Below are 8,421 nucleotides of genomic sequence, written 5' to 3'. Positions count from 1 at the left end.
TTCATTTGTCTCCAGCAGAATCTCTCCCTCTGACATACTTACATGGTAGAGATGTATGCAGAAACAAATTGGTCATTTGATTAATTTCACTTCTCTTCATCACTGCTAACTAAGGCACGGCATATAAATCATATTATTTTTTTACCAGGGAACAATCTTCAGACCAAACTGCAAACTGGTTTATTGTATTTGGCTCAATAGTCCACACTCTCATGAGACACAATGGTGGACATACTGTACAGTATATTGCAGTGGGTAACATGAGAGCACATGGGCCTAAGTCATTTTTTTCTTTTTGACTCCAGGTCATGTGGGAATGAAGATATGTTTGAGAAACAGTAGTGAGCTGATTTGTACAAAGCACGAGGATCAGTAAACATCACTGAACAAGTAAATCAAAATTGGACTACATCAGCTGAAAACTATCCTCTGAATTATTCGTTCGGAAATGCATGGAGTGTCTAACTGCATCCCTCAGCCTGAAGCCAGTCTAATTCCAGAACCACATGGGTGTGCAGTTTAATTACAGTCTGTGTGGTTATCTTTCCTAAAGGAAAACTGACAGGAAATTCATTACAGGAGAAATGTGATACTTTTTACACCAAAGTAATGCAAGTAAGGACACCTCCACAGTGATGTTTGGGTACCACAAACTCACACACACAAAAATAAAACTTCACACACCTGAAGGACCACACCTCTTGGGACACAGGCCTTTAGCAGGAGATGGAAAGACAGATTTATCGTAACACTATCATTGCCTTAAGCTCCATACACACACTCACAATACATCATTGGGCAAACCATTAGCTTAAAGCCGCGGTGCCGAGGCTCAGCAGCACCTCATTCATTTCTGCGTGGTTTAAATGCCTTCTTACCCTCCATCACCATCAGCAGGAGAGCCAGACACCAGTGATGGGTCTCTTCCATTCCCCCCGGGGGGGGGGCAGTCAGATGGCGGCGAGGAGCCTTAACGCTCTCCAGCCAGGGTGACAGCAGCAATGCATCAGGGCTGTACGTTACCCAGAAGAGTCATCCGAAGTAGTGAGGAGTTATTAGGGTCTCGGCGTGAGTCAGACGGAGGTGCAGTGGAGAGTCCAGAGCAGAGTCGGCCATGTCGGGACGGGCAGCTATAAAGACAAATAACGTTGTTTTAGTAAAAAAAAAATACAAAGTAACATATAAACATGTGTGAATACAAGAACCATTTTTCAAGGGATGTGGTTAACAATGTGGCCAGTTAGAATATGTTATGTGGCCATTTTAGACAATAAATAAGTCAGTTTTTACTTCAACATGATTACTTAAGTATTTCATTATTTGCTCTATTACATTTAAATGGAAAATATCATCCAACTGTACTTATGAGAAGGAAGATGAGCTTGACACAGTCTACAGTAGCTTGATTATGGTCATAATATTCATGTTGTGACATTAAAGTCCCAAGCTGACTTTCTATACCATAGATTCAGAAATATAAATGTGATGGATATGGGGGTAAATGCCACCATGGCCTCAGCTCAGTTATGTCTGGATGAGGACTGTGACCTTCTACATTAATAATCCTGGCAGAGGGCCACAGCAGAAGACCATGATGAATTTAGTCCATTAATTTCACAGGCTTTGATTGCATAATAAAGGAAATGTTTCTTTTAGAGGTCTGCTAAAGGGTTCTTTGGGAAGGTGCAGGTTATTTTTGGAAGGGTCTTTTTGTATTTGACTTTCACACTGGGTGGCCAAGAAGAAGCAGAACAAGTCAATTGATTGCTGATCTAACATTTCAGCCTTTCTGACTTCCTCCTTGGAGAGATATAGAACAAAAATCAAAGACACATTTTACTTCACAAGTCGATTTGGTGTAATTTGTCTGTCCAATCAGAGGTAGCTGAAGACTGTGATGGCCTTCACCGGACAGCTCTTGAAGACCCACAGGTGAAGGCGGAGGGAAGCCGCCTTCAGGTACATTGATGTCACATCTCTCTGGGCTCCTACAGGACTGACATAGACTTCTATACATATCTATAAACATATGATGATACTGTGTGACGTGTGTGCATCACAGGGGGTGATAGAGAACCTATAGAATCAGAAATGCTAAATAAAATCAAATGTTCCAGTGAAGTTACATTTGTAGAAAATTGTAATGACAGCAATCAACTGTGTCAGAAGTCTTTACTATGAACCTGTGAAGCTGTTATTTGGCCACCATAAAGTTGCAAACCAGTATTTCTTCTTGGTTATGACTGCTGACAGGTGATTGTGGTCTGTGTCATGGCATCTGCTCTGATGGATGAGGTCTCGTGCTGTGACTTTTCGAGTAGATCTCACAGAACGAGAATTTCATCCCTCACCCCACAGAGAATCCCAAACTTATCCCTGCTGTGTGGCTAATGATGTGTGAATGAGAGAGTGAGAAAAAATCCAGGAAAAACTATACAGCTGAAATGGCTCCTTCTAAGACTATTACCCCCCTGACAGAAAGTTAATCTTACAAAACAAAAGTTTCACTAAGACTGGTGTGCATTGCCGCGGGAAAAAATAAAACTAAAACAGGTGATCACTGTTCAGATTTGTAAGTATCCAAAAAAAACTATTGCCAGACCTAGAAAAAAACATCCCTTTTCCTCTCCCACATGGGCAAATTTCCATAGACTGGCTATTTGCAATCACCTTAGCAAACATTTGCTCTTAGGTCCCTGAGCCGAGCCATCAGAAATTCATCTCCACTCCCTCCAAGATAGAAGCCTCCTCATACAATACTCTGACCTCATCTCACCCCTCTCTCGCTAGCTAAGCTACAGAGGAGGTCAAGGAGAGTCATCTGCACCCTGTAAGTGAGTGAAACACACACACACACACACACACACACACACACACACACACACACAGACACCTCCCCAAATGACACTTAACTCCTTCCCAAAGAGGGCTGCATAAATGCTGATTGCGCTGAAAGCCCTAATTATGGTGATAATTGCAGTTAATGGATGGCTAAAGAGGGGATCATAGCTGCATCTTGGCCAAAGACCATAAATACAAAATGGAGGGACTGGCGGCGCACACCTTTGGGACTTATAGCGCATATACTGGAATAAGGTTTACATTATTAATATATATATACATTATATATATATCAGCAATATAAAGACATGTTATAAAATATTTACATTATTATCCCTAAAATTCACAAGTCAAATTACTTTAATCAAACACCTATTAAAGCCTGTCTCAGGGTGAAAGATAAACTAAATAAAACTTGGTTGGATTAATTTAAAAAACAGAAAGGACAACTGACAGTATCAGTGAGACTGTGAACTGAGTGGAAATAAGAGGGCTGGTCCGTCTCTCTTGAGTATCGGGGGGGAAATACGTAGATCTGGACAAACTAAAACAAGTCCATCTGAGCATTAGCACGGTAAGGCTCCAGAGAACAGACAGTCGACTGTCATTCATGTCATTCAGTGCAGTGTTGTCATTCTCAACATAAGGCAATGGCATTCATACTGTAAACATTCTTCATTCTGAATTAACCAAAGATCTTCACAGGACTCAATAACAAGTATAAATAAACTTTTTTCCCATCCAAAAAAGTTCATCTCAAAGACTCATCATGTGGTTAATGATCACAGACATTCATAAACAGAGCTCACAGACTCGTCTCAGTCAGGCCCCTCTCCTCTCCTACACACACACACACACACACACACACACACACACACACACACACACACACACACACACACACACACACACACACACACACACACGTCCCCTGCAGTTTCCCACACACCCACAGGCTGCGTTCATCTGAGCTGACGTCTACACATCACCCTCCCACCGTTTCTCCCCCGGCACTCGTCTGTCTCATCCCCCCATCCCAGCTCCCTCTCCTTTCCTCCTCCACTCCTCCTCCTCCCTGGGGAGAAAGCAGACAGGTTCCGTCTGGAGCTCACACCGTTACCCAGGAGGCAACAGGCAGAACGGCGTAATGGCTATCCAAGACAAAGAACAGTGTGTCTGCTAGCTAGACCAAAGTATCACCTCTTTCACCAAAGGAGTGGTGCACTGTTGTGGATGTTGCCAGGCAATACATCTAGAGGCCATTCAAACCTGTTACACTGATTTTATGGCCATGGGGGAAATAAAGCAACAACAGTCAGCCTGCATATATAAACCCAGATGCAGCGGAGACCGTTTCTGTCACGTTAAGGGACAGCTCAACTCTCAAAACCTTAATCAAATTCGTTCAGAATATTCTGTTGAAAAAGGTTAAAAGAAAACAGTTGTGGCATTTTTCAAAAACACGAACTCATAAATATCTTGCATGATGCATCCTGCTGTGCTACACTACATGCACATCATGTATATCATTTTCATTTGAGTGCGTCATTGTATCAACAACAACACCACTATTTCTATCATGTCCCTAGGGGACCACAGGATCTAATATCATGTTTTTTATATTTCGGTCTAAACAACACGCACCTTTCCATTAGACATCTCATATAAACTCAGTGGCAAGGAAGATGACAGTCATCAAAACCAGCAGTATTACCCAGCCCCATCACCATAAAATAAGACGAAGAGAATTGGCTTTACCATAAAATGAGAATATCTCATGCATCAAATGAATCTGTTTCTCTAAGGTCATTTCAGATCATCCAATATGTTCTCTAACTTCTTAATAACTTCATTGGTGCAAGTAAGAATCTATATGGGTGCAAAAGTTTTTGTGTCAGTGTGAGAAAAATGTCTTGTTGACAGCTGTGCTGATGAGGTAAAGATGAGGACGTTTTAACATTGGCAACAACTTACACATTCCCAGAGTGCATTGCAAAGAGTGCCAATGCACGACCACACCTCTCCCTGGGGGAAGCTGCTGGGGACAGTGGAGGCTAATGCAGACTCCAGACGTCCCCTGGGGAGGTACAGGTCACTGATAAATGCCCACCACAGACTACAATGAAAAGGCAATTATTTCAATGAATGGATGGAAGGTAGCTGAAAGCGTTATTTTGTGCCAGCTGAAAATGACAAACAACCAGCGAACAAACAACCAAACACCTGTTAGCATGCTGAACACCAGCCAGAGAGCCACAGTCTGGGCAGGCAGTTTAACGAGGACTGCCCGACGGTCAGACGAGTTAAACCCCGCACCACTGCATCTATTTTCCTCTCTCTCTTTCCTCTGGTTTCTTTACCTCCGCCTCTCCTCTCTCCCATAGCACGCCCTCCACTCCCCTCCTGGCGTCCTTGGCCTTGTTTTCTCTGCTGCTCTGTCCTCTTTCTCTCTCCTCTTTCATCCTTTTAGTCCTCTCTCCTCCTCTCCTCTCCTTTCTTTCTCTCTGCTCTCGTCCGCTGTGGCTTGGCTCTGGGAGCCCATCTCGTTGCCACCCAGCCACCAGATGAGTCTGTCAGAGAGGAGCACGCTCAATGGGCTCCAAGGGGCCACGAGAGATTTATCATCCTATTAGTATGACTTTCATATTTGTGTGTGTGTGTGTGTGTGTGTATGTGTGTTTGTGTGTTCCATAAACTTTATGAACTCCATAGGCTAGGAGAATATGAGAACCATAACTCTACATGTTATTGTTTGGCTGATAGAAGGGGGTGAAAAGAGGCATTTTTTCCTCAGCGTAGTGAGGGCATGGGAACAATTTAAAGAGACAAATTTGGCACAAATGTACATTTTATTTACACTTTTGCAACACAATGATGACCTGTGAGACATAATTTATCTACCAAACAAATGTAATTGTGCTATGTAAATGGGGAAAGAATTTACATAATCATCTGCATACTGACATTTCAGCAGAGCTGTTGTCTGATTAAACAGGCTAAGTTTGTATGTGCAGTCGGAGTAAACTCATTCCCTCATTCCACATTCATTTAGACCTATACCACCATCTAGTGGCAAATACAGACATTGCACTTCACAGTTTTCAAAGGCTGTTCGATTTCTAGGTAGACACAAGTTTTATGCATGCATGTTATGTAAGTGACAAGGGGCCGTTCCGATGGTGATATGTACTCCATCATAAGAGCGACCTTATGCTCTTTTTTGCAGAGACTAAATTATTGTTCTATCTTGATTATATTGTTTTCATAATCGTTGGAAGACATAATTGAAATTTGATTTTGAATAATTGCACAACCCTATGGCAAAAGGAGCAAAACACTTCCCAATTACAGTATATTTTCACTCATATTTTGTTTAATTTAATTGTTTTTGCTAAGCAATTAATTTGCTTATATACTTAATCATTTCACTTGAAAAGTAATTAAAACATAATAGTTTTCCAACATACGTCATGCATCGCTGATGGGTATTACACGCTGACATTACAAATACGGTTTCTTCAGTTTATGTTGCTGCAACGATTCACTGAATTAAACTGGTTAGAAAATATTTGTCCACTATCACAAACTTCTTAATATCAGAATAATCGGAGGGGTATTTCACAAAACCTAGATAAGGGATTAAACTGGGATTTTTAGGTTATCCTGGATGAATTTAGCCTTGACTTGGTTTCACAAAAGAGATGGCACATAAGTTGCATGGGGATTTATTCTCTGCACCTAGCCTGGTCCCGACCAGGCTAACAGCCAAGCTAAGTTAATTCTAATGGTAATTATGTTGTCTTATTGGTTCAGCTAGCTGTCATTCACATCAGACCTCCGTGCTAATTTTTAAGGAGCTTTATTACATTTATAAACTATTTGATAAATGTATTTGTTCGCAAAACAAAACAGATTGTCTGCCTACTACCATATGGTTATTATTTTAATTGTGATAGCCTTATAATTATTAACAGTAGCCTAGGTAGTAGGTAGCCTAGTCATTGTTTGCTTATTTTATTGATAGACGTTTGATGAATGAATGAGCCTACTGTAGTTGATTGGAAGTAGAGGGGCAAGTTTTCGAAGGTATTTTCAACTATAATATTAAGGTAAATCATACTATGTGCATTCTTTGCAGTGGCAAGCGCTTTCTTAATGATGTTGCGTGCCGAGACAAGGAAGCACTCACACGTGGGTGCATACGTAAATTTGCATTCAGTTGGTCTACCACGCCTACTTCTGCTGTTTTACAGAAATAGCCATGATTCCCCATTCCAAAAAGGATAACTTTACTTCATTGTTAGTCTATATCAAAAGCGGTTGATCACTTTGTGTGAATGACGCTATTTTCCGCGTCTTTTTTTCATTCATTTTGCTTGCATTAATGCTCTGCACCTGCGCTCTGCACCTCTTTACGCAACTCCGACGCAACACTAAATATGAAGATGCCCTGCTTTCAGAGGATAACTTATGTTTCTTTGTTGTGTAGGCTATATATGATATAAAATATCTATAGCCTACATTGTATAGCTTACATTTAAATATTACCTTTCTGTTACGAAGCTGGGAATAGGCCTATGAGCGCAAATTAGGATGTAGTGGAGGCTAAACGCGAGTAAACGCAGTTTATCTACCTCTGACATTTCAGAAATGGAGTTTAGGCCTACCTCGTATTAGAGTTTATCCACCTCTCAAGAGTTTATTCACTTTTAATATTCAAAACTGTATTATCCAATAGGCCTACTATTCCATAGGCCTATTCCCAATACTGCATAATAACCTCCACCATTATCAAACATGTTCGAATGCCTTTTTTAAAAATCCGATACCGCATGGCGCAGTCCACCTCACCGAGATTGCAGAATTCATAGTTCACCCACCTCTTACTCTCCTAAACGAGGGCAATTGGACATTTTATGGTCAATATTAGATTGGTGAGAACACTAAATATACTAGATCACCTGTAAGAATGTTTCAATCATTCTATCGTAGGTCTTGGTGTTTTTTTTTTTTTATAGATATTATGAAATAAGTAAGCTATACGTTTTTTCACTTTCTTAAGTGCTATAGTTCTCATTAGCAGTTTTATGCCAAACCATGAAACTGCATCCAAAAACGTCTTTAAAAATCTTCTGATATTGATCATGCATAGGGCAAAGAAAGACATGAGATCGTTGGTCTTGGAATTTTGATCGCACTTAGACATCAGATTACTTGCAGTACCCCGGCATTACCACAAGGAAATGGTCGTACGTCAAGTTTGAACCTGACGTGGAGATAAGCACTTTTCCACGTCAAAGACGGCTTTTATAAATCTGAGCGTTGGCATGGATTTGAGCGTACGCACGGTCTAAGATCAAATCTGTGCGTAAGAACGCTTTATAAATGAGACCCCTGGCTTGACATAGTCGCTCCTACTCATCCTGGATTGGCATTAGTGAAACGAGTTGAGCTAGGATGACCAGACAACGCTATGTCAAACCTCGCTTTATCACTTATCTTGGATGTCTTAATTCTGCCTTTGTGAAATACCCCTCAGGACATAGGATAGAGTTTTAAGAACCTGAGACAACAACCAGA

Source organism: Alosa sapidissima, chromosome 19, assembly GCF_018492685.1.
Source record: "Alosa sapidissima isolate fAloSap1 chromosome 19, fAloSap1.pri, whole genome shotgun sequence".
In the NCBI taxonomy this organism is placed as follows: domain Eukaryota; kingdom Metazoa; phylum Chordata; class Actinopteri; order Clupeiformes; family Clupeidae; genus Alosa; species Alosa sapidissima.
The sequence above is the reverse complement of the archived record's forward strand: the minus strand, read 5'-3'. Positions refer to the sequence as shown.